The following is a 27,398-nucleotide window of genomic DNA, read 5'->3' as shown; positions in this document are numbered from 1 at the left end:
TGCACTGTATATATATAAATATATGCACTGTGTATATATAATCACTGTGTCATTCACCAAAAGCTTATGCACTTAATACTTAATGTATTGACAAAACCAAGAGTATGTTTGCAAGGATGGTCCAATCAATCCCCTTCTTTTGTGTTAGTGCTAAAAAAACAACACTTTTTTTTATACTTCAAGAGTGTGTGTTTGATTACTCTGCAATAGAAATAATGCACCAAATATTGTGGACTCTCCACTCCATTAACCTCATGACAACATAATTTTTCAAACTCTCTTTTCATCCTGATGTATTTGGGTCTTGTTGCTGCATCAAATCATAACTCAAATCTCACATGCATCTCACAAATTTTCATGGTCCTATGTCAAAAACATGCTTTATTTTCTGTTATTTGCAGAGTTTATTAGTGAAACAGAGAGGGAAGAGATAAGGAGTGGGTCACATTTACCCTTGAATAAGCAAGGTAAAAGGGGAGGATGTCTGCTTCGGAAAATCGCAAGCCAGGACAAGGGAGGCTTGTTTACTCCATCCTCTTTTTAAACAGCCTTATTCATGCCACAACTCCCCCTCCATTCTGGTTCATTCAGGGGGATTCAATTTCCATTCTGGTCCCGTCACTAGCTTTGCCAATCAATTCCTCTCTCCCCTGTGTAGGGCCCTAAGTGTCCCTCTTTATTCTATAAAGTTCATAAGAATGAGGAGGCTTGTTCTCCTTATTTGTATTCTAAATCCCAAGGAGGCAAGCTTTCAGGGTAGAATGAAGCCTTTTGCAGGGAGACAGGTAGACTTGAGGGAATTACAGCAGATGTACTGTATTTCTGCATTATCCATCTAACCATTGCTTACGCATGACACTTGACCACCAAAATGTAATACAATTTTTTTCACTACACTATTTGTTGATGGGACTGAATGGATATAAGCAGATGGAGTTTTATCCTGAATTGCTATCAGCATGACTGCCGCAGAGCAGATTGATTCCCAGTGATACAGGAATAATGTGTGTAGTGAACCAAAACCTTTGACGTAAGACGTGTATGAATTGCTGGCAACCTAAAGATGAATTTTTATACTCCTCTGGGCTATTTTAATTTACGTAGTCCATACTAACAAGACCTCAGTGGGACCAAAGGGCATGTGAAACTGATGCAGGGGAATGACAGAATGAGGATAGAGAGCAGAGATGCATCTAAATATGCCAAACTGAAGTCTGAGAATTATTATTGCACAGCTCACAGCCATGTCTGAAAAGGCGTGGTAATGGTCTGCCACTTGCAATTGCTGAGAAGCAGCAGAGGAATGGGAGGGCTGGCCCTGGCTAACTTCATTTGTACTGGATTCCCCCCATTCCCCACCCCTCCAATCTCTAGCCTTGGCCCTGTCGTTTCTTTCAAAAAGACTGCAGTGGCACCCTGACCTTCAGAAAACATGGCTGAGCAAGCAACACTCTGTTTGATAATTAAATTCTCTGGCTGGTCAGCAACCAATCAGCTCAGCTCAGGGATCAATGGCTGATTAAAGAGCAAACTAATTCACTAATGGTCAGAGTTATTCCAATTTACCTGGCTGCTGAATTATTGTGTCCAAATCTATTCTGGGAGGGGAAGGATCAATGTGAGCCGGGTAAAGGAGCAGCGGAAGAAAGTCGGCTACATCTGTCATGTGAAGTGGTGTGAGGAGTGTGCTGTGAGGTTTATTTGATAACTGCCCAGCTAAACAACACCAATGCAGAGGCGGTTTATGAGACGGTTCTAAACAAGCACTGTCTTTGCCATAAAGCAAAATAATTAAGAAGATTTCAGAGTAAACAGGAGATCAACCACTGGGGATGGTATACAGTAAGATACAGAATAAGGTTTTTCATGGGACTCAAATAAATAAAGCACATTGTGTAACTCAAGAGCAATTAAATAAAAATTTAATTAATTTGCTTCTTGAGAAATTCAGTAGCAAGAAAATCTTTTTTTTCCAGGAATATTTTTCCCCTTCAATTTGTTATTTTAAAAAACAGAACTCACCTATTCATTACTGTGAATAGGAGAGCTGCATTGATTATCAATAACATGTCACTTAAACACATTAAGTGAAAAGAGCACAGCAGTGATTTGCTCAAATGTTCATCTCATTTCAGGAGAAGGTGTTTTGAGCTGATAGGAAAAACAGAAGGATTCTACCTTTTTAGCTGGCATCAGAGTCTTTCACCAAAGAGAATGAGATACTACCTAGAACAGACACGCCATTTGTCACCACATCCACCACTGCTGCTGTACGCTATTACGGCTGTGTTACAGATGAAGATTGATCATTTGTCAACTCACAAATTGGCTTTCAAGTGCTTTCTCTAATTACTCTGTGGTTTTATTGATGGGAAACCACCGACTGCTTTCCTTCGATTTATCTCAATGGATCTTTGATTTGAATAAGTTGTCTCTCACCGTACTTTCCACAGGTTATACATGCAAATAAAATGAGGCAAAATGCTGCAATCTCTTATTACAACGTTTCACTAGAACAACATAAGATTAAAGGGAAAACTGCCAGAGCAAATTTCATTTTCTGAGCTGCTCACACTCAGAATGCACCCAGCAGAGCCCTTGACATGAATCAGAGGCTAAATAGGAGTTGCCAGCTGGATGCAAATGATTCTGTTCACATGTTTGCACTAGCTCCTCCCTCTTATGCATGTAAATGTCAAGTGATATGATCCACTGTATGGTTTCCACTCACTAGACCCAAAAAGGGCAGCTAGTCTAGACCAAAGAAAATGATGAACAGAGAGAAAAAGAGGGAGCCATTATACATTTATCTCTTCAAGAGTCCATATACTGTAAAGCAAACATCTCTAAGATAAATGCAGCTAAGGTGCATACATTTATTTTTCTGTGCTGCATTCAGTAAAAAACAAATAAATAAAAATTAACCACAACATGTATTTAAGGAACCTGCAGAAGAACTCACTTCAGGCCTTGTTAATATATATATATATTGTCAGGTCTTCTTTCCTCTTTTCCTGTTTATTTCTATGATTAATCTGTCACAACTGCTTGTGTGTGTAATATTTTTTCTTTCAAATCTTGCTATCAGTGCCAGTGCATGCAGAGCTACAATTTATTTTAGAAAGACTTGAGGAACGTATCACCTTATCAGGGTGAGGGCTTGATTTGCTCATCCTATTTCAGTATCCGAGGTACAGGACTTTGGTAGCGAAAAGAAATGTTACACATTTTCTCATCCTGGATTTTATCAGCACTCGCACAAGATGAGGCTTGAAGAGAACAATGTGTTTCACTCAAACTCATCTCTCCCCACTTACACTCCTAACAAACATCGTACTTGAGCTATTTCTACTTCTAGATGTTTATATTTCACAGGAAAATGTCTGGAGACAAAAAAAAAAAAGATGAAGGAAAATGTTTTGCCAGCACATTTCCTAATTTTAATGCTGCCTTACCCAACCTTTGGGTGAAGAGGGGGTGGGTTAACAGCTGCTGCCCTCTCAAGGGACTGACTCCTGGCACTATGTAGAGAGAGGTGTTGTCCAGCTGCAATGGGTTATTTTTGTTACGGAGTTTCCTACAGTAACTGACCAACTGTCTTGCTCTTCAGCAAAAGAAGGAATGGTGTGTTAAGACTGTTAAGGCGGTGTCCAACGCTCCTATTGTTTTTAATTCAAAGCCATAAAATTGTGAAAAGGAAGGAAAGCTTAGGACTAAGCACACACTCAGTGTTTCATAAATCAGCAAAACCTGCTGAAACAGAGCAGATGGTGAAAATACAAAAAAAAAGATGCTCCTCTCTCAATTCCCTGCAGATTAAGCATTGCAATGCTAAACTGCTCCATATTACGTATGCTTCATGTCAGTACTGTGCGTGAATATCAGTATTCTAAGAATGTTTTGTTCAGTGCCAGGCTCCGTCTTCCTCACAGTTAGAATGATCATTCTCTGTGACAATTACAATTTAGTGCCATCTATTAGCCTAAAGTATGACATTTACACTTTAGTCACTTTGTAATACCATATATATGGACTCTTTAAAGGATGGGCTGTATTATTTGCTTGTGGCCTCAAGATTAATTGGATGCATCTGCCATGTAGCCCTTAGAGCATTTTTAGTGATTACCCTGCAGTTCCAAGGACAATGACAAATAAGTCACAAATGGATGGTAATAGCTCATTTGGATGTATTTAGACAGTTTGTCACTGTCTACTTGCAGATACAAATACAATTAGTCAATACAGTACATCTGAAAGATACTGTACATGTCAGTGTAACTGTGGAGGTCACTTTTTTTTTTAATCACTTTTTTTTTACAACTCAGGTAGTAAATGCTGTCATGTCATGACTTCTGCTGATTTTGACAGAGTAGTTCCACTAGAGGTGGCTTCATTGTATCTTAGAGGAGAGGCATAGTGAAAAGGGTATACTGTGTGCACACAGGCATAATGTACAGTGTACAGATCCACATGCGCAAAAGTATCCTGAGCAGACATTTCCAGGCCTGATATGAGTAAAAGGATTGTGAGTTTTTGCTGAGAAAAGCTCTTTCGTTTCTGCACCATACTTGGTCTCCTCTTCGTGGGAGGTTATCGTTTGCAAAAATGTGCCCTTGATATGGGTTATAGCAGCCAACCTGTACCCATTCCCCATGTTAAGATTGAAAATAGAGTGCTCCTGACCTCTTCCCTTTGAAATTTTTCCACAGTCGCAGTATTCCTCCCCTAAGCTGTCCTCTTTTTATGCTGTAGCTCAAAGCTTTTGCCACAAGGCTAGCATTTTTATTTCTCATGCTCCAGCATTTCTTAGCCCTCCTTCCTTTCTAAGAGGGTACTGAACTGAGCCATAAGCCAGGTACAGAGATTCAAATCACCTGTGCTTATAAGCACCATATACTGTAAAACCTCAAAACAATAATCAATAACTTACCTTTACCTGCTTTATAGTTTATAAACCAAATTTTTTCCCCAAAATTTATCTATGAGTCACAGAAGAACAGGACTGACTTTATGAGGCCTTCCTCAACTGTTTGTATTCCGGTAAAGACAGCAAAATACCTCTTTGCCGTTTAAATTTTAATGAGTTGATTTTATAGATAATCTTAGCTTTCCCTGGGGTATAAAGCACTTACTGTGCTGTTCAAACATCAACTGAATTAAAGTACTGAAAGTTGAACATTTCCTGGATTTTCACATCCAGCGATAGCGTCAGGAATGACAGGCTTAAACCAAATGTACAGAACAGTCCTCCAACTGTCAGTTACACAGTTCTCTAAACTCTTCCACAAGAACCAAACTTAAGGTGGCAGATTTTAGTGGGTGGAATCCAGAGTGATTTTCTGGACTGTTACCTAAATGTATGTAAATATTTTAAAATACACTGTGTGTGTCAACATTCTCCTAAGTAGGCATGGGGTGATCAGGATCAGAAATGTAGAGAAAACTTCCATTTGAGTTCAAAGTAATGTTATGTTGTTTAGAGGCATTATGCCTAAGTGAGGCTCCCACTGGGAGAGGTATCTCTATTTGGTCTGGAAATAACCCTTGGTAATCTATTTCCTCTTTGGTGACTAGGCTTGGTGGAATCATTGTTTTAGCTTGTTGTGTGCGTGTGTGCGCTGTGTGTCTTTGTACAATTCTTGATAAGGGTGGCAAAATTGTTTTTGTCAGTGACAAAAAGGCCGCTGAAGTCCCTGGAAAGTAATGAGTCTCAGAAGCAGTTGAATGGGTTAATAAAGAGCATACTGATTTGTGATTAGATCCCATGTGGTTAAGAGAGGAGTGAATTTAAGGCTTACTAGACTGGATGATGAACTAAGAGGAGTTTGCCTCTTGAATTTTAAACTCATGGGATATTTCAGGGTGGTGGGAAAGAAAAGAAGACAGCCAAGAGGCGTGGCTTGGAAAAAGTAATGAATGAAAAAGTAGCCTAAAGGTGAAAGAATTAAAAATGAAGCAGTCTTCCTCATTAAGCGTTTGCTAAGCTCAATTACAGAGTTGATAAGACTTGTCTGATGAGCTGTTTGAACAAAAGAACATTGAAACAGAGCATCAAAGTACAAGCACATTTTATGGAGTCTCTCCTAAGGTCAAAAATACATTAAAAGAATATAATCTGATGTCACTGTCCACTTCTATTTTGAATGTGATCCGTTTTCAGAGGTACTGTTCTTTGAACGTAGCCAGGATGTTATCTAGCCAGAGGCTACTTACATTAGCATTTTTTTCTGCTCACCACTGTGACTTGAATATGCTGCTTTGCCCTACATTGGTGTCATGTGGGTGTGCTGAGTGTGCAAAAACACCATAGAGGATACTGCTCAGGTTAGCTTCACCTGGACTGGCCTTTCCATCATTAAAACTAACAACTCTAGCTCCATCAGCAAAGAAGAGGAGAGGTCTTTGGGGATGGCACAAGTGTGTGTTTGCAAACGTGTGTACATATGCAAATGTGTATTAATCCTTGTCCCAGAAGAGACCATCAGTGTTTTTCTGTTTGTAAAACATGGGTCACATTGCATATGTGCTTTTGTGATTGAGTGCAGTGATACAGGATCGATGAACCAACACTAAGGACAACTCCTTGGTCCAGGGCATTGCTAAGACCTTTCATAAGACCTATTCAGAATCAGAGGAAACAGGCATATGGACAAGGAGAAAAAAAAAAATGCAAACACACAGAACACTGAAACGACAAAGAAGACCATGGGCAAGATTCAAAACCAACATTTTCTTACTGTGATGCAACAATGCTTACCATCAGGCAACCATGTGGCAAAACATATTTCTCCACTACAAATCTCTAGCAAGCGTCGCATGATGTAATGTTCACATCACAGTATGCATAATGCCCATCACTCTAGCCTCACATCCATAATTCATTTGTTGGGAATTAAACATAGCAGGACATGGTCACAGTTAGTCACAGTATATAGTGGTGATTACATCATATAAGATGCTTCTGTATTTACAGTGCTTCTTCCATTCAGCACACTGTCAGCAGTTTGATTCAAACACAAGCCTGACTGAAACACAAATCAGTTCCTTGTCTGGCTCAGGCATGCTTGTCAGATTTTGTAGGGTTTATTTCTTCTAAAATAGCATTTCAGTGTAACAAATAGGCACACTGTGGGCTGATTTGTGATTCTTTACTCCTAGTTCAAACATTTAAGCTGTGTCTGTGTGTGTCTTCTCTGTGTAAAGAACAACATGTACTGTAGGATTGATGAAAATAATCCTGGCACTTGGTGATTTTATGTTACTTCAAAATGAGGAGAGGACTGTTAATGGAGTGAGGTGCCAGTTTAACAGTGCTGGTGGCCCTGCACTCAGTTGAGAAAACAAATTATTCATGTTAAGAGACATAGTGTCTGTTGTGTCACCCTTTGAAATGATTTCATCATTAATCAAACTGACCAGTAATTTTACTCAGTCCGAGCAAAACCATTGGATGGCCTACCTGCCTGTCAACATAACGTTTTACTTGTGTGTACTCTGCAATTACACTCATTGCATGAGCCAAAAGTCTCCCATGAGGCTAGGAAGGCAGAAATGTTACCGCTCTGTTATTATAGCTAAAGCTGGCGAGCTATGGCTGAGAAGGTACCCACAGCAGCTTTTGGTTGCAAACCAAAACCACATTTGGGAAAGTTAGAACAAAAAAGAAGTCGGACGCTGCAAGAAGTAAAACCAGAATTAACATGGCATGTGACTTTTGAACGATGGCGTCAATTGAGAATAAGAATAAGGGGCTGGAAAGTGATGCCATGGTGGATGTATGTCTGCTAGACAGGTGATTATTGTTTATTGAAAAGGGTCAGAAGGAAAGGGTGGGACTTCGGTTGTCTACTTTCATAATCGACGCCCTCTGGCTGGTTTTTCCAGGAACATTAACTATACTGGAACACAACATGTGGCCTTCCTTCAGCCTCAGCTCCATCAGCTAATATATGTTATCTCAGACACAATCATCACATGATATAATTAAACTTGACATTTTCTTGATTGTGTTTGACTCAGTGAAAAGAAAGCCCAGATGGTGCAGCATAAAAACCTGCACTGCTTTACAACTGTATTTTACACTATTACAGTTGTTTCAGTTCATCTAGAAATCAAATTAGTTCATGTCCTTTGGCAAGTCCTTTTTTAATAGAAGAAAAGTTTTCCCTTAACCCCACTTACTGTAGGTCCAAAACCTCTCGAGAAAACCAGTTGCACAATTGTCCTCACTACCTCAACCTCCCTGTCTTGCCAACCCCATTCTTCTTTTCCTGTTTCTCATGTATCCCCATACTCCCCCCATCTCTGCCTTCCCAACTCCCCTAAAAGAGGATCAGGAAAACCCCTTTCCAATTCCTCTCCACTTCTAATAGGCACTTCCTTGTGTTACATGATCACCGGGTGTCAAGATTAAAGAATGGCTACTGCTTCCCAGGGCAGACATAGATGGGAGATGGAGAAAATAGCACTCCATAATTACTGATAAATCAAGTACACTGCCTCCTCTACTTCCACTTCCTCCCATACCACCTGGCCCTGATGTCAGTGTGAGGGGCTGAGCAAGTTAAGCCAAGAAAAAACAAATTGACCACGCCAGACACTTTTTTGCACTGCTGATATTGCAGTTAAGTTCCGGCAATTCAGGGCCAATTGACTGACTTGGAGCTTTTGCAGTCTCCAATCATCTCCTGCATGAAGTGGAACTCACATAAGGCAGCTGCAGTCAGAACACAATGGGACCAACTCACACCGCAGTCATACTATACCGTACTACACTCTGACTAACACATGTAAGCTGTCATTAGAAACATACAGCACAAGTCCTGCCTCCAGCCCCTGCCAGGGTTATAACCTGCAGAGGATGATAGACACACAATAGCCCAAACATTTTCCTCTACTGAACACTAGACATGTGCAGTGTAAGGGACAGGGGCTGGCACCAGTGGCAAAGAATGGCCAGCTGGCTGGGTCTCTTCACTTCATCAGGCAATTGTGATAGGTTGCCAGGTGGCAACCCACAGCCATTGTTTATTAGTAATCCCAGCAGCCTTGATTGAAAGCAAAGTAGATGTGAATGGAGTCTGACAGTGCATGAAAGCCTCTGCTGCAGTGAGACATTTTTGGTCCATCCCGTCATAAAGGAAAATTTGAATGTTTAGATGAGTCGGCAAGGAACCAGGTGATGATGGGACTCTGGACCTCAGTCTACCTATGAAATAATGAGGTTAATATGTGATACAGTATATGTGCCAGAAAGCTTCATCTTGGATGGTGTAGCTGAGAAAATCCAAGCCTAAAAAAATGGGCCATACAGCATGCATTTGTAGTGGCCTGATAATCAAACTGAACTACCATCTATTTTCTCTTCATGGGTTCTGCCTGTCATTGTGTTCATTCAAGCCAATTTCTGGTTGCAAGGGGCATTGTTTTGTTTTGTAACTGATCAGTGGTGAGTGACCTATCCACCCCAGCTACATCACAGAAGCTACAGCACACCAGCTGTTCCTGGGCATGTTCCATGACAAGCCAAGAAACATGTCAGTTTAGGAGTGTTTACTTTTGTAACCAGTACATATGAATGGCTGAGCAAATCAGAGATGTGGAGTTGATTTAGACGTCTAGAACCAGACTATGACTGTATCTCTTCTGAACTTTTAATTGTTCCAGTGTTCGTCTAATATATGTTAGCAAAATGCTGTAGTTGACTAATCTGAAATTGTAGAGCTTCATAAAATATTTTAAATGTAAACTGATGCAATTTTTACTTGATTTAAAAACTAGCTCTTGTAACTGGCCTAAAAGTACTTACAATGGCATTTTAACTTTGGATTAAATACACCAAGCTATTTTTGTACTGACCCTCCTCATTGCTAGCAATTTTACATAATGCGAAAAGCTGTGTAATGGATCTGGGGAATATAAAAAGCACACTTTGACTAAAGAGTTAAGAACTTTTCATGGTGAGAACAAATAAAACTGTTCAGGAAGATGATTGATAATAAATAAGTAAAATGACAAGCATGTCTTCATAATTTGCCATTAAGGCCCCTAGTCTGTCCCATATATTTTAAAAATGAATTTTATTCAGCATTTTGTCAATTTAATTAAGTACTTCTAAATAAGAATTGCTTGATTCTCTTTTTCAGAATCCATGCTGACGGCTGACCTTACCATCTTCCTGCAGACTATGAGTGTTTACAGATTGACCTTTTAAATCCAAGATTTAAAAAGAAAAACTTTTTAAATAACACAGCTGGCATTCTCTATAGGTGAAAATAATATCTTGGCTAGGAAATGCAAACGAGACAGACTTCACAGAGAAAGCTTTGTGCAGTGTCTCATGATTAAGCATTGATCTTTTATTGGGGAATGAAACTGACTGTTATAGTTATCTATTTTACAATGTAGTCATCAGTATTGTAAACTGTAGCTTTTCAGTAGATTTCTTCATTAGAGTTGGTCCAAGGTGCACGGTTACATCTGCTTCACTAGTTTTCAGTCAACATCTGCCTGCCTATTTCATCTTCAATAGATATTGCATAGGGGATTTGGTGGGGTTCAGTTTTAGCTTTTACTTTTTGGAGATTTTAATCCAAGTTCAGTCAATTTAAAAATAACTAAGCAGTTTTTAACCTTGGGTGATCTGGAAACACATCAGTAAAGACTACAGGACACCATAGCCTGTGTTCACATATAATTCGATAATTTTACTAACCCCTTTCAAAGCACATACAGCTTTGATAACTTCAAGGTACATATCAGCTGTATTATAACACAGGCAGATGTCCTCTACATGGTCTTTTTTTTTTTTTTTTTTTTTTTTAAGACATACTTCAACATGTCCAGTAAATAACAAAAACAAAATTTGGTTCTTGCTACAAATTATTATATGCATGCACAAAGTAAGTTTTACTTTAACCATAAGAAACTCAGAATTTAAAACATTAACCAAAGAATCTAATGTATTTAGAGGCCAAGCAATAACAGCAACATGTGGCTGCCTGGAAGCATTATAATATTATATTTATAACCTCCTAATCATATTCTTCATCCTGAGGCAAGTTTAGTTTGTGTTTAATAATGTCCAGAACAATATTACAGCCTTCAGGTGTAAATATGCCTTTAAAACAGAAGCAATCGTGAAAAACCAGAGCGAATCCACATCAGAAAAAAATAAAAATAAAAATTATAAAGCTCAGTGAATATTTTTTTCCTCATTGTCCATTCACTGAGTAAATTAAATAATGATTGCATGAATGATAAGTAGAAATTAAACACAAGAACACTGGCTGAAGACATGACAAGGCTATAAGTGTTACCATAGCAACAGCCCTGAAGGGGATGTCGAATGATCACAGCTACAGTACGCATGGCTCTCTAGTCAATCAATTTACCTCAGGGTATATGGAACAGAACGCAGTGCTTTGGCAGTAATGCTAACATACTTGCAATACAAAACGTAGGCTACTAATGATTCACTCAACTTGGGCATGTAGGATTGATATTTGTGAATCTATGTTCATAAATCTCATGTTGTGGCAGATTCAGCCCCGTCCATTCAAAAGACACTCGCAGTCCAAGAGACACACATGTACAGATACAGGCAAGGTCAGGAACTTTTGTGAAGTTGCTTTGTCAGATCATTTCATATGCTACTTCTGGAGTCAGAAGCACTGTGACTTTTACAGCACTAAAGTTGTTGAGGAAAAATAATAGTGCGCTAATCAAGTGCATCTTCTTCAAATTATGTCCATTTTGCTTAAATAGTTAGATTTTTAGAAGAAACATGGAGCTGGTTCAGTTCTACTCACATATGAATCAAATATCTATTAGTATTTTGTACTGTTTTATCTAGATCACATTCATTGTCAGTGGTTTTACAAGACTGATCCAACAGGACAGTATCTACTTATGCAAATAAAACTTGGTTAATCAGTTTGAGAGGGATTCATGTATGGTCCACCCAAACCACTTGGTTCAAGTTATAAATGATCATATATAAATGTAACATTTTCAGCACAGAAGATTGTTGTTTGATTGCTGTTGGTAAGATTGTTTTCAAGACTTTTAAGTAAAAGAGACTCAGGCACTCATTCAGTTTGACATGTAAAATAAGATCACGTGTATACGAGGAGGAGCATGGCTGAATGAGGATTTATAATCTAAATGACAGTACTCTCACAAAATACATTTTGTGATAACGAAAAGTAAAGTCACAGAATCTCTGTTTGCAGCACATGAGTGTCGTGATACTTATTCATTTCACAATTAGTTTAGAAGTGAAGTCACAATGTGCCACTAATAGACAAAAAAAAATTAATATCGTGTTTATCTGGTACTCAAATCTCAATATTCAAATCTGATTGGCCATTTGTTGTATTGCTGCCTTGAGCTGCACATAGATCACTGATGCTGAGAGCCACAGGCATTAGCTAAAACCGCACTGACTCACTAGCATCATATTGGTCATGGGTCACCCTATTAATCTCCTTCTCCAATGACTGCTCCACTGTTTAATTTTTCAAAACTGGGACATACAGTATGTACTCAAAATAGCAGTTTCTCATCTCCACCCAGGCTTCGTATGATAAATACAGGACTATTCAAAATGTTTTAGCATGTTTTCCTATTCCTAAAGAATAGTTGGGTGTACCCACAATGTTTCAGTAGAAAGTGCTTCTCGCTTGCTAGTCAGCACAAGGAAGATTGGAAAAGATTAAAACCTTCTCTGTGAGATGACTAATTAAGATTTTTCTAAAAGATCATCTTCCCATGATTATTCACATCTTAAAATGTGGCTTTTCATCCTGGCAGGCACTTAGCTGACTCACAGAAATAAATATTATTTTAGGCTTGTTTATAAACTATAAGAGTACGTGTGAAAGAATTAATAGAATTCATCACTTTTTTTTTATTTTTGACTCACTTCCTTGTGACAGTTTGTGTGTTTTAGGCATGATGATAACAGCTTCAGAGTTTAAGCTGCTATGATCATTTTTCATGAAACAAATTACAAGGGCCAGGGCAAATGTGCAGTACTAGTGCACTTGAACATGACCATGAAAATTTTAAATAAGTTATTGCGCTCGTATTGCCTTTAAAGCCTGGATGCTGTACCACAAAAACACTGGCCTATAACCAAACAGTTGGATGTGCACCGCTGAAGTGTGGAGGTTTATGCACCAACTTATGAAAGCATGAATTTAGAAGCAAATAATTTACACTGTGTGAGTGGACCCTGTAGGTACTGTTGTGTTGAAAGGATGTGTTTTTATGGTGAGCAAATCCTGAATGTAATGACTAAAATTAGGAAAATAAGGTAAAGGTTTTCTTTAATCTCTATATAGAGTGATGAGCTGGACATGTGATGAAGTTTTAATGCATTTACAATGTCCATTGGCCAGTGCAAGAGGCTGTGGGATATTTACACAGAAAGCAGTGGCTTAGCATTTACACACTGGAACAATGCTCATTTATCTAGAGTTTTTGCTTAATGGATGTACATTTAGTCGTCTCTTCTGGAGCTGTTTTTGTCTCCACAAATTCTTCAAGAAGTTCTCTGAACAAGCAAACAACAATGAACGAGATCCGTGGGACTAAAGTCAAAACAATGATCATGTCAAATCATCCAGAGGGATTTTGTTTTCCCACATAATATATTGTCATTTGATCCATAGAAATATTGACGCAAACAACAATGAACGAGATCCGTGGGACTAAAGTCAAAACAATGATCATGTCAAATCATCCAGAGGGATTTTTTTTTCCCACAAATGAACAGGATATAAACATGTTGGACACGAGTTAGATATTTCTGACATACATATATGACAAACATGATAAAATATACATCTTAACAGCATCACATTTTGTATTTTATACCATTACTACCCACAAAATGACCCAACAAATAGAGGTGGGAAAGAAATCTCCACAACAGCATTGTCGATTACCAAATCCTGGTCACAGCTGCATTTAATCTCCATACAAATTGGTGCCTTAAGATATTTTACAATTGAAAAGATTGAATTTTGTTTTTTTTAAAAACCTCAGTGACATCTTCTAGACTGAAACAGCTCATATTATATTGCTAGAGAAAACATGGGAGGCAACAGTGAGGCAAATTAAGTTAAAGGTTCTATGTTCAGTTGCTGGCCAGTGCAGACTTCCATTATTCTGTGATGTCCAAGACCACAGGAAATCAAAACACCTCTCCCCTTTTTAGTTACAGTAACACAAGGCAAAAGAAATTCTAATACACCAAGTGGGCAAAGACCAGCGTAGTGTCAGGCAAGATAAATTACTGTAGTTATTACTGTGTTGTCAGAGTTATCATATTTTAAGGGAGTAATAACTGAACTCCCTGGCAGTGCTTAATGACTGAAGGGTCAGGTTTGTAGAGGCTCAATTTAGCTTCACTTTTCTCTCCAGTGTCTCCTCCCCAGCAACTTCAGTGCCAAATGTTAGGTCAAGATGCGTAGTGTGCAGAAGAGTGTGGGTGTGCTATCCAAATACGCAAGGCCTGATTTTACACATTAGAAAGCAGAGGTCTTCAGAAGTAATAAGTAAAAAAGATTTTTTTAATACTTGTTGGCAGTTACAAACATTCAACAACCACTGATGGTACACACTAGCCTGAATATTCCAGCCATGCCAGTATCATTAGCTGATATTGTGATTGCAATTTTGTGACCAATGACACTCAAGGCCCTAGAAGACATTGCCAAATCTATGTTTCCAGTACTAACTTCTGCAAATTTAGTTAATATTGAATGATTTTTATGTAGCATCGCTTTCAGGTTCATCAGCAATCAACAAAGGTGCATACAGTATATATTTATCTAATAAATAATACATTTCTGTTTGCTCATTAACTTCTCATGTGCAATTTAATTTTTTATTGTATCATAAAATGTTCACTAACAAACATTCAAACCATGGTCTCCCAATGTGAGCGGAAAAAAGAAGAATATTCAGAGGGACTACAGAGAGACAACTGTATTCAGATGAATAATTGTGTGTACTGAATGTTTTAATAATTTATAATGATAAATTGGCTCTGTTGTGATGATTTTTGGAGCCCGCTTTGAGCTCCCCCAAGGGTTCATACCGTGGGCAAATCATGAGTTAAATTAAATCCAACTATGAATTTCAAAATGTACCTTCACAAAACCATGGTTTCCATCTCTCACAATAAGTCCTTTTTTAAACAATTACTTAAATGTACAAGGGGCTGAGGGAGAGGTGACTGATAAACCTCAGGCTGAAAATTAAATTCTTTAAAATCATATTTTATGAGCATGGTAATACTCATATGGTCTTATGGGACTCAGGTCAAACACAGCCCCTAGTGGAGGTCAAATGATTCAGCTGCCTTTTCAAAGTACTGTAAGCTCGCCAGCATTTCTGTGAGATTTTGTCACATGTCATTATGTGACCCTGTTGTTTGTTTCTGATAAAAACATTTTTTTAGACCTCTTGGGAGGCAGCCTTCTGGCCACTACAGCTGCAGCCAGCACCCACATAAAAACAATGCAATGCCAATACAAGAATACAGAGAGAGAGAGAGAGCTAGTAAGTTCTGCCAGTACAAGACTAGTACTGTTTGCGCTCCACCACAAAGTCTGTTCATAAATAATATCCTTATCCATGCACAAGGGTGGTGGAGCACCACTATATTCATAGGGTGCTGCATAAATTCCACCATCTATTCTTTCTAATTATAGTTATGGGTCTTTATTTCATTGGCTTTTAGGATAGTCATATTCCTTTCAGACAATTCATCATTAACTGCCAATGTCTGTAAAAGGACCTCTGCTGTTGAATGCTCTCTTTTCGGTCCTTGAAAGCATCATCAGCACTGGGTCATCTAAAGCCATGACAGAAATATAGCTTTAAGCCACTGCTGGCATTTTCATTTTGGCAATGTGATGTGGAATGCTTTCCCTCAGAAAATGATTACATGTTGCTGCGTTTTGCCATTGAAAAGGCCACCAGATTGAAAGAGGCATATTGAATAAGGCAGCTTTTCTTCTGCAATTTCGGCTGCTAGTGCAATTTTCTGCACCGCACGTGTGGAGAAGGCGACACAACAATATTGTACAATATACTGACATCTTACCAGTATATCCATTTCAAGAATTAAAGTTTACCCTGAAGTTTAAAATTCAATAAGCAGGAATATTCATATGTCACACAGGCACTTTCGACACATGCTCTTTAAAGGTTAAGCTTAACAGCATTGATTATTATGGCCAATTTTTTATGAGATTCAACTCCAAACCTGGCAATCATGCAGCCTTAAGTGCATTTTTCTGTGCATATATGTGTAAAATTTACTTGATCGTAGCTAATTAGGCCCATGTCCCACAAAGAAACAATGACAAACAAAACGAAAATTGCAGTGGCAGTCATGGAAGTGCAGATAAACGCTTCCGGACCAATTTCAAACACAAGCCGCTTCTCTAATTTCATAGAGTTGGTATCAGTATCATACACAATTATCTTGCCTTTAGCCACATAATGACACCTACTGTAAAAGAGCAGGAGCTCCCCTCGCAGTTAGTCAGAGGAACAGCAATCAAAGCAACTCGGGGGAACACGGAATGGCAACTTTGCCTCACTGGAAACACACACACGTATGAGCGCGCGCACACACACACACACACGCGTACGCACTTGCTTTCATGCACGCACACTCATGCCCTCGGTGGTGCCATGTACAAGAGAGATCATCACGTACACATAAACATAGGCCCAGTTAAGTATCTTTGACTGCTTTTATAGAAGTCATTACGGGCAGTAATTCATCCATAACATCTAGAAGATTATATATATTTATGTAGGAAGCATGATTGTAACTCATTTCATATCTAATATCCAAGCCGCGATGACACCGAGTTATTGCCGTTTCCGGAATGAACTTGTCAACGTGGATGTAAAAAACCACGACTGGACTGCAAACGGAATGATCTTGAATACAAATACAGGTGCCGACTGCACAGTGTTCTGCAGGCCTGCTAATCCACCTTCACTCCGAATGTTGCCGCTGTAACGGCGTTCAATGAAACCGAGAGAGGTCTGTGTAATGTATGAACCCAAAATTCTGAGATCATTGTTTCTACTGGTGTTTAATGTCCTTTCATATCCGCACGTCTGCAGCGTCACCTCGGGAAGATGCTCTCTCACAACGTGCAGAGAGAAAGCAGTCCAGTGCACATAATCGAAAGAATAAGTCATCTGCATAATGTTAGGAGATGATGCCTTAATACGATTATAACACGCCTGATATAATTTTTAGTAGTTTAGGAACGCTTCGTCGACATTCAGTCCGGGCGGAGGTGGAAATGACTTGCACACTGATTGTTTAAAAGGTAGCTTCATAGTGAGAAAGAAAAAAAAAAAAGCCTCCATCCTGAAAGAACACCACCAGCCACCTCAGTAGCATGCACCTCCATGCTACGTTGTTAGAGATCCAACTCGTACTTACCTAAAACTGACTCTCCCCTTTTAGCTGTATTTGTGGTCCAAGACTTGTTAGTTCTCTAACCAACAACTTCTGTTGGAGCATATGTATCCAGTGCTCATGCTGGTGGCTCAGTCCGTGATGTTGGATTGCGGATGATTTGGCAATCCTTTTCATGCTCAAAAAATCCTTCGTTTCGGCGTGGTATTGGGCATTGGCGCGCAGAGAAATAAAGTAATGAAGTCCGTCAGGAGGGAAAGGAAGAAAGGGAGCTCTGGGTGTGAGATTTATGCCGACGTGTTTAAGACTATTCTGTTCTCTCTCTTTCACTCTATCTCTCTCTCTTTTCCCACCGTAAGAGCTGTTTGCGGATGGAGAGGTGTGGGATGGATATCTAGGAAGGAAGGCTGGGATGCACAGACTAAGGGTGAGAAAGGGGAGGTACATAGAATACAGTCTCGTATTGTAGAGGACGGTCATGGCAGACGGTAAGGGGTGGGACCCGACTGTATGAAGCGGAAGGCGAGGGAACTGAGGGTTTGTAAGGATATGAAGAGGTGTCGTGACTTTTCGCTGCTGATAGGTAAATATTGACACCAAGGCTGTGGGTAGAACGTGTCCGTTACTAAATATACAGGAAAAAAGAGGAAAGCTTTAATGATTTATGAGCAAATATGCTGTAAAAAATTTTGTAAAGAATGAAACCTCAACAAAGTGAGAAGGCGCTGAGTTGTATAGAATGTGTCACACTTCCATGTTTAGGCTGTGTACTTTGTATAAAATACAACGTGACTGTATTCACTGTAAACTTAGAACGACTCTCTAAGAAACTCTCTCATCTTACAATCCATCATAGGTGAAGCTTTGTGGAGTGCTTTTGCTCTACCTCAAAGTGAAACCCTGGTGGTGGGCGTCCGTGGTGCTGAAAGCGTCAACGTCTAGTAACTGCTGTCCTTGGTACTGAAATAACCCAGAACACGTTTGGTGGTTGCTGTCCGTGGTGCTGAAAGTCTTTACAAGCGTCAACGTCTAGTAGCTGCTGTCCTTGGTGCTGAAATAACCCAGAACACGTTTTGTGGTTGCTGTCCCTGGTGCTGAAAGTCTTTACAAGCGTCAACGTCTAGTAGCTGCTGTCCTTGGTACTGAAATAACCCAGAACACGTTTGGTGGTTGCTGTTCGTGGTGCTGAAAGTCTTTACAAGCGTCAACGTCTAGTAGCTGCTGTCCTTGGTGCTGAAATAACCCAGAACGCGTTTGGTGGTTGCTGTCCGTGGTGCTGAAAGTCTTTACAAGCGTCAACGTCTAGTAGCTGCTGTCCTTGGTACTGAAATAACCCAGAACACGTTTTGTGGTTGCTGTCCCTGGTGCTGAAAGTCTTTACAAGCGTCAACGTCTAGTAGCTGCTGTCCTTGGTGCTGAAATAACCCAGAACACGTTTGGTGGTTGCTGTCCGTGGTGCTGAAAGTCTTTACAAGCTTCAACGTCTTATAGTTGCTGTCCTTGGTACTGAAATAACCCAGAACACGTTTGGTGGTTGCTGTCCATAGTTCTGAAATTCAATATAACAGTAAAGCTCTAGTGGTGGCTGTCCATGGTGCTAAAACTCATTACAAGGGTGAACATCTAGTAGTTGCTGTCCACGGTGCTGAAACCACGCCGGAATGAAAATTTTGTGTTATTTATTGGTATTGCTGAAACTCAATAGGTCTACTGTATTGATGTACGTTTGTTATGTTAACTGAACATGTTAGGTCAGTTTGATGGGTGTACTGACTGCTCCTGAATTCACTGCTGGAAATAAATGCAGAAAAGGCATTCACTTGTTGAATTACTAACAGGGCTATAAGCGCATATATTGTACCTTTAGCATTTCCCACAAACCATTTTCTCTCTGATCTTACAACACATACATGTATAACTATTTAATAATACTTGAGTTACAATGGGACACAGCTGTGCATGTTAAGTTATATTAAAGTGTGGCATAATTTAAGCAGAATCATGCATTCTGCATCTATTTGTTGCTTAATGAAATGCATGCTACTAGCTTTTTAGTAGTTTAGTAATTACCAATCACTGGTATTCCTCAGAATGCTGAACTTGCAAGGTAATAATAAGGACATTTTATCCCTCGGAGTTTTAAATAACTTACATCTATGTAAAAACATAAAACTGGCAGCATTAGTAAGATGTATTAAAAAAAAACATCAGTTCTTCTGTGAATACAAAGTGAAGTCTAACTCAAACCAAATCCTACAGACTGGTTGGCCCTGATCATGACACTTTTTATTAACTACATTTTGTACCCCCTTTGAAAATGCAGCACAATGCAGAACATAATTGCAATAGTTGTCAGACTGATTCTAATATATACTGTAGTTTTAGGATTTTTGAGCATTTTGAAGTTTACAAGTTTGTAACAATATTTTGTTTGTTTGTTTTGGGGGACTGTTTATATTTGAGCAAATGTTTCTACAGTAAACTACTATTAGAACACCTACCTCTACTACAGTAGCAGTATTAAGTGTGTGTGTGAGAGAGAGAGGGTGACACTATAACGAACAAATTTGCCATCCATTATAAAATGTAAAAAAGTGCACACTGTCACTTGCTATTAATATTTTTACTTCAGTGTTAACAAAATCTTCCCTAGGTAATTATATATCCCTCTACTGTTAGTTAGTCTTTATACCTAATCTCAGTACAACCTGCTCCTCATAAAGTTGTGCTAGTTTGGACACATGATGCCGATTAAGAAATGCAGAGCAACAATGTGTTGGATTATGCCAGTTAACTGTAATTTCAAATCACCAGCACATCTGGTTTGCTCTTCCTATAAAGGTTCAAAGTAATTGTTTGCAGTACAGAGACACAGTTTTATTTTGTTATTTAACAGCACAATAAAAAAATATAAGAGGCACCTCAATGGAATTTCCTTAGTTTCCCATCTAATAAGCCAACATTTATATGATGATACCAAAAGGGTAGATGATTGTTTAAAATCTTTACTGTAGCTTAAAATATAATTGTGCAGTAAAGGCACTGTTATATTCACTGTGATCACAGACAACTCAGTAGCTTTCCAAAGGGTCACTTGCAGCCAAGTGCTTGAAGCATCCACCACTGGCCCAAGAATGTAGCAGGGCCAGCACTGCATAGAAGTCAGTGAGGCTAAGTGAATAAATGATGCCATTGCAGCCATTAGCCTGGAAGTGGTGGTTACACTTGACAAGTTTTCTCACTTTGCAATAGTAGACATAAAAAATCTCTAGGGATCATTGAAGTCCATACTGTATATAATTTCTCATTCTTTTGGTCAAACAATTTGATTTGAAATTTTGACTTTGTTCATTAGGATATTCTGAGATTTACTCTCACTGGAGGAAACAGATATGGAAATGCATTTTACATGGACCTTTTTATAAATCTACTGCTGATCTGTGGTTATTTAAATCCCCCTAGAACAAATTTTACATTGTTATTCTACAGTACCTACTGTATATAAGGACAAACTGAACTTTTAGTTAAACTTTTTGAAAGCGTGTGCTTGCATACTATTTCAGTCAAACTCTCATCAAACATACCAAAGCAAGTAAGGTATACCATGGGAGGTTTTTTTTGGCATATAAGATAAAATAAGATAATCCTTTATTGTCATTGTGCTGCTGGTGCACAAGTACTGGGGATAAAATGTTGCTATACTGAAACAATCCTGCTGTTGCATGGGGTACGCATTTCGGGTGACATGTGCCCTGATCTTTGTGTGTGTGTGTGTGTGTGTGTGTGTGTGTGTGTGTGTGTGTGTGTGTGTGTGTACATGTGGGTGTGTGCATGTGTTTGGGTAATAACAAGTAGAGTGTTGTAAGGATGCATATTTTAAATTACTCCTCTCCATAGGCAGCATGATGGTGAAGGAACTGTTGACCAACTAAAAAGAAAGTGAAGGATTAAAAAAAAAAAAACAGAGGCAAACAGAGAGAAAAAGAAAATTTGCAAGGAAGGACTGTCTATAAATTATTTGAAAAATGTGGTCTGAAGATCGCTGCATATCACAGACTCACTTAAAACAAAAAATATTCTGTATTCCAAGGCCGCCAAACACCTTGCAAACAAGTAATCTTCCATTTTGATTGTCATTTGTTGATGATGGCAGAGAACTGCTAAGCAGGAAGATTTTTGAGGGCATTTGGCATAGCAGGGATTACAGATACATTGTGGTGCTGGGTTGTTCTGATACTACAACTCGCAGGGGACAAAAAAGGAGGAATAGTGTGCTGACAGCAGTTTTACAGTCATGGTAACATTGGTGAGCGTGGATTAAGACTCCAGTCAAACTTTTAAAATCCACCTGGTATACAGCTTTTTTCAGTTGTATGTCCTGTTAGGAATGATATGTAATCATTTCATAATATTGCACTGAAGCTTCCAAGATGAGAGGTTGTTTTTTTTTTTTTTTGCTGTTTCTCCACTCTGCCAAAATTACTAGATAGCCAGCAGCTAGTCAGCAGCAGCCAACAGTTTCAAAGTGTATATGCAACAGTGAACACCAGTCTGTTCTTCAGTAGGTATTTAGGTGTGTGTTAAAATTTTGTCTCAGTGCACCCAACTGTCCTCTCAGATTAAATGAATAAATAAATAACTGACAGTGATTTAGGGATGTAAGCATTGTTACCTCTATTATTTCTGTTGAATTTTAACAATTAGAGTTGTATGTTGACTACAGAAGCACATACAGAGAAATTTAACAGACTTTGTTATAGTTTCCAATCAAGTGTTTGGAGATTAAGGAGAAGCTGGTACAATAAAAGAAAAAAAGCATCTATGTAGTCTTACTAAGGTAGAATAGAAGTCTGATAGTTAAAACTTATTAGCACCCATAGCTGACTGCGCAAAGAACACCAAGAATCTAATTTATGTGCATCAACTTCTTTAATGACGGCTTGTAAGCACAATTAAGAAGCAATATGTTAACATCCTTACCATTCAGCATTACATTATTGTTAGCATCTGTTCCTTAATACCAAATATTAAAGTTTGTAACTCACAGCCTTCTGGGGTTATAGAACACCACTGTCAAGTAAAACGACACACTTTTACACTGGGCAGATTTGACTCCATTATCCACATAACTACAATAATTGTGCCATATTCTGCTCCAGCCTAGACATAATACCCTTATAGGAGCTAAATTTATCTGGACTGTAATGATCTCAAATCTAACTCCTTGTTGGAAGCCATGAGCTGAATCTTCCTCCTATCTGCCCAGAAGACTGTTAGCGCTTGCTGGAATGACAGCCTACTAATGGCTGATCTCTACGGCTTAGGTCATAGAGATGTTTCTTCCCAGTGTTAGTACACGCCGTTGCGGGAGCCTGTCAGGCTGTAACCAGACCTCTCCCTGTCAGGGCTATGGAGGAGGAGACACATGTCCAAATAGCCAGCAGGTCCATCAGTCATGAGATTTTTTTGTCTCTCTCTTGGGGTGAGGGAGGGAGGGTCAAGTGATAGAAACAGATAAATGAAGATGACAGCAATCCAGCCTCTCTGTGACTCTAATGAAAAACAAACTCATTTTCAGGAAGTTTTCTGGGTAATATGACAGTCAGCCATGCAGCCAGGTTCAAACATAGAAACAGCTACTTTTAAAAGTTTTACCTTACTATTGAGGCCACTTCAAGAATCTTCAGTTTCGAGCCAAAAGAAAACTCCTGGCTGCTAGAAAAATATGTTTTATTGTGAAAACATAAGCATGCAGCAATGGTTCTGTAAAGTCTCTGTAGAAGTTTCCTGATGACATTAAGATGTTGCAACAGTTTAAAACCTGCTGTGACAAGATCACAGATGTCAATTGTTGTGTGGATTACACAGAGTTTTAAGTGTAGTGACAAGGACATTGAATTTAGTGTGTAAAATGACTGGCGTTAGAGGTAATCTCACCAAATGTGAGTACTACAGCCAGTGTGTGGCTGGCTGCTCAGCATGCACTTACCATATTTCTAAGTCCCCATAAAAGCAAAAGACTAAGCACAATGAGAGGGCAAAGCATATCATAAAGTTTAGCATAACATTAAAAAAAAGGTTTTAGTCTTGAGAACTAGATGACATTCATCAGACTGCCAGGGCTTTTGCTTTGCTTGACAGTTGGAGAGCTGCCTCTCGGGCTTATATTGTTTTGCTGTACCATCACACTGTCGTTTCAACCATGCAAAAATCAATCAACTCACAGCAGGTATTTTGCTATTAATATATTATTATAATGCATTGCAAAATTACTCTACTACGTTTTAGGTGAATACATGTGCTCTAAATATTTATTCAACTAAACAGGTAGGGGAGAGCAGGGTACAACCTAATGTGGGGTAAATACTATAAAATGCATTGTGGTTGGGGAATATCCTTGTGTTATACAACATAGAATTATATTAAATTAACTTTGTTTGCATCAATTTATTAGATTTTTCCAGCGAGTGTTCCAACTAACCCTCTGTCTGTTACAGTTAACCCCCAACCATGGGCTAAGTTGTAATATTGTCTCTTGTTTTCAATGGAATTGTACAAAAATGGTAGGAGCTAGAAATAAAGTTCAAATGTTTATTTGTAGTAGAGATGTATATATTGCTTGTGTATTATTTTACACAAACCAAAATGTGTTGGGTTGTACCTCCCGTATAATGTAGTGTGTACTATTTATTTTTAAATATAAATTATAATGTACTTAAACACAAAAAAGCCTGGTAGGCATATAAAGACAGATAGAGAGAGAGAAAAATAGATTATTTAATAAATTTAATTTGACAGTCATTAAGAAAAAATTAACTGGGTCTCTAAAAATATAATATCTTATCTGATCCACTTACACTTACCACATGGAATCTGCAATAAAAATATGGGTCAAGAACGAATCCAACTCTTGTAACTGCTGACTATGGGGAATTCTCTCTGCTCTTATTGCTCTTGGCAAACCATGTAATTTCAACAAAAAAGTAGACTTTGTTTGTTTCTCTCTCCAGACAGAAAAGAAAGAGAATAAACATATGCAATAGGATTACAATGGAAAAGAAAACAAAGCAGCCTTGAGAGTAGCTGTTCAGTCTAAATAATTAAGCAGTGATTAGGATGTGGCCAAAGGCTGTCTGATCGGTTCAGTGGCATGCTGTGGACTGGGCTGAAGCTCTCCGTTCGCAAAAAAAAAAAAAAAGCATTATTGTAGCCAGCAGTGAAAAAAAATCTTATGCCTCCCACTTTTCCATTTTCCACTTGACAGCAGCTCTTACTGTCCTTAGCATTTTTCCTTTGGACTCCATATTTGCACATTTTTCCTCCTTCCTTTATTCTTTTTCAGATTACATTTTGCTTCTATGCCTTTTCTCACACGTGTACCCACTCATCGTTTATATATTCTACATAGCACTACATTTCCCAGCTCTGGGCACTTTTTGAAGCTTATTAGACTTATACTTTGTTTTCAAATTCATTTAATCATTTTGACATTTCATTTCATGCCCCACACTTTTGTTAAAACCTTTTCTTTTTTTTTTTTTTGCTTAGAATCTAAGATGCTCAATTGTGCAATCGCTGGTTTTGCTTCTGAAGTGCTAATTTAAGCTATGATTATATTTTAATTACCCACAGCAAAAGGGGAGCTTGAAGATGCCTGAGCCTAGCAGGATTTTTACCCATTATTGAAACTTCAGCCCCTGATATTTTATAGTAGTTTTGAAAGATACATGGACAATTCCCTGTCTGTGTACCTAGCTTTTATATTACAAAACCCTTCTGTCTCATTATGAATCACAGCATGAAGTCAATCAGCAGAACTGTGCTCTTGGGAAGAAATAGTTTAAGCAACAAGGTGTGGACAGAAGAATAAATGCACCATGACTGAATGTGAGGCTGAAACCTTGGTAAATACAACAGAAAGATGAAAAGTAGTATTGTTTGGAGTACCAAGCTCTGGGATTGCAGATACAATAGATGGATTCTGTAAGTTCAAAGTTGTGTACTTTTAACAAAGATGACACTGTCTGATTACAAAAGAGAAACTGGAAAACACATCAGCAAACACACAGCCAGTGACAGTGAGGGAACTCTTTCCACTTGCCCAGAGCATTATCAGTGGCATTATGCCTGAAACAAGGGTGATGAAAAGGCACGGGGCAGGACAAAACAAGCTTCTGTGAGGCATCGAGGCAAAGCCATCTCCCTCATGGGAGACTGCTACAAAAGAAGCCATATGCTTTACATTATCGTAGGCTTACTGTGTGGACTAAGGGTCTGTCACTGGAGTGCTTTGTAAGTATTTGAATGGAGCTGGAAAATGGAGTTTACCCCAGACACATATCTAATAGACCAGCTGCCAATTGTATCTTCATTTTAAAAGATTATTTAGACTATTAAATAAAATAATCATATTTAGACCTCTGACTCACATCAAGTGTATACCAAGCTCATAACTGGAAGACTGCCACTTCAATTTCCAGACTGGCTGGAAAAATTTAGGTGGGGAAAGAGAAGCACTTAAACCTCCATCATTACCCTGAGCAAGACCTCATCTGGTTGCACAGAGCAGTGTCCGGGTGAAAATGTGTATAAAGCAGCTGTGTGAGTATGAACAGGGTCTAACCTAGATAAATCATGGTTTAAAGAAACAAATTAAATTAATTTGATTTTACAGACTTTCTAGTTTCTTTTCAGGATGCTCGATTGCACTGTGTAGTTGTGCTTATGTATCTGGAGCAGATGTCTGAAGGAGAAAGAGTTCACACGTACAAGACAGCAAACAATTTGTCATAAATATTGACATCTCATTGTGACAGCTGCAAACTCCTAAGTTCCTGTCTGTATCCCTTCAGCAAACACACACAAACACCTTTTTTGTGTCAACAGAAGACTTTGAGTTGTGTTGAAAGCTTGTACAGTAGTAAGAGCGACACTCTGTCATCTAGGGAAACTACTGACTGCTACAAAGAGATGCTGGATTTGCTTTCTGAGATGCGTTTGAGGTGTCTGGTACTCCTGGAGCTCACCATGTCAAGCAACAGGAGCAAAATAGAGCACAGAATATACACAAAGGTATCTGTATGATAATGAAATTTTGAAAAATATCAAAATAGCATGGGAGAAAGGCCGAACGTTTCCTGCAATGTTGTGTAAAATTTGTTAAAACAAAATTCATGTCTTATTCACATGTATGGCCACAATGTGTTCCTTGGTAATTTTCATCTTATCCTGAGCCTTGTTTCATTTGATTAACTCACCCAATAACATCCAAGTCATCATCCTGCTAACTCCACTGCAGCATTTGTGTTGGTGTGGTTTTGTAACATGGAGACTAAGGCAACATCTTAAAGGTGAGTGATGCCCAGATGACAGCTCAGTCTCATAAACAACTGGGACTGGCTTGAAGTTATTGAGCACAGTCAGTAGGGCTGTGAAAAGCCAAATCACTTCATCTCATATGTCAGTCTTCCTCCAGCTCTAATGTAATTAGTGTGGAAGTCCTGCGCCTGCTCTGGCCTTTTGTTGTTTGATAAATTTAATTAGATAAAATGAGCATCACTAAGCTAAGGTCTCACTAGTCTGAAAAATGTGACAAGAAAGTCATTGTCATTAAAGTGGTTGAAAATGTGCTCATCTCACTTCTCCTTGAAGTGAGGTCAAAATTGCATGTACACATACACAACCTTGTTTTTGTCACTTACCAGGTCTCTACATAGCCATTTCAAGGAGACTTACGCTAACCTTAACACCGAAAGCAGATCTTTGTTCTCGTTTTACACGACATCATTTTCATAACATTTAATGAACTATGTCATGGGGACCAGTCCCCACAGGTGACACTGGTCCCCATGAAGCCAGTGTGCTCCTGGTTTTTCACCGCCACAAGTACAGAAAAACAAGGCCATGCAAACACACACACTTGAATGTTTCCCTA

General features: G+C 38.8%; 1 protein-coding gene across 2 annotated transcripts in view; it reads right to left on the bottom strand.

The window, feature by feature from the left end:
• brinp1 (bone morphogenetic protein/retinoic acid inducible neural-specific 1) overlaps positions 1 to 27,398 on the bottom strand; it is a 139,417-nt gene that overhangs the window by 88,659 nt on the left and 23,360 nt on the right. The window contains exon 1 of one of the 2 annotated variants that reach the window (XM_020600892.1): positions 17,489 to 17,900. The exons of the other annotated variant lie outside the window; for it this stretch is intronic. The gene's annotated coding sequence lies outside the window, so the exon portion shown is untranslated. Of the gene's footprint in view, positions 1 to 17,488; positions 17,901 to 27,398 lie in introns of those variants that run through there. 2 annotated transcript variants of the gene reach the window in all.

This window comes from Monopterus albus, unplaced genomic scaffold (genome assembly GCF_001952655.1).
Source record: "Monopterus albus unplaced genomic scaffold, M_albus_1.0 scaffold49.1, whole genome shotgun sequence".
Taxonomy (NCBI): domain Eukaryota; kingdom Metazoa; phylum Chordata; class Actinopteri; order Synbranchiformes; family Synbranchidae; genus Monopterus; species Monopterus albus.
This window is presented reverse-complemented; position numbering and strand designations above follow the sequence as displayed.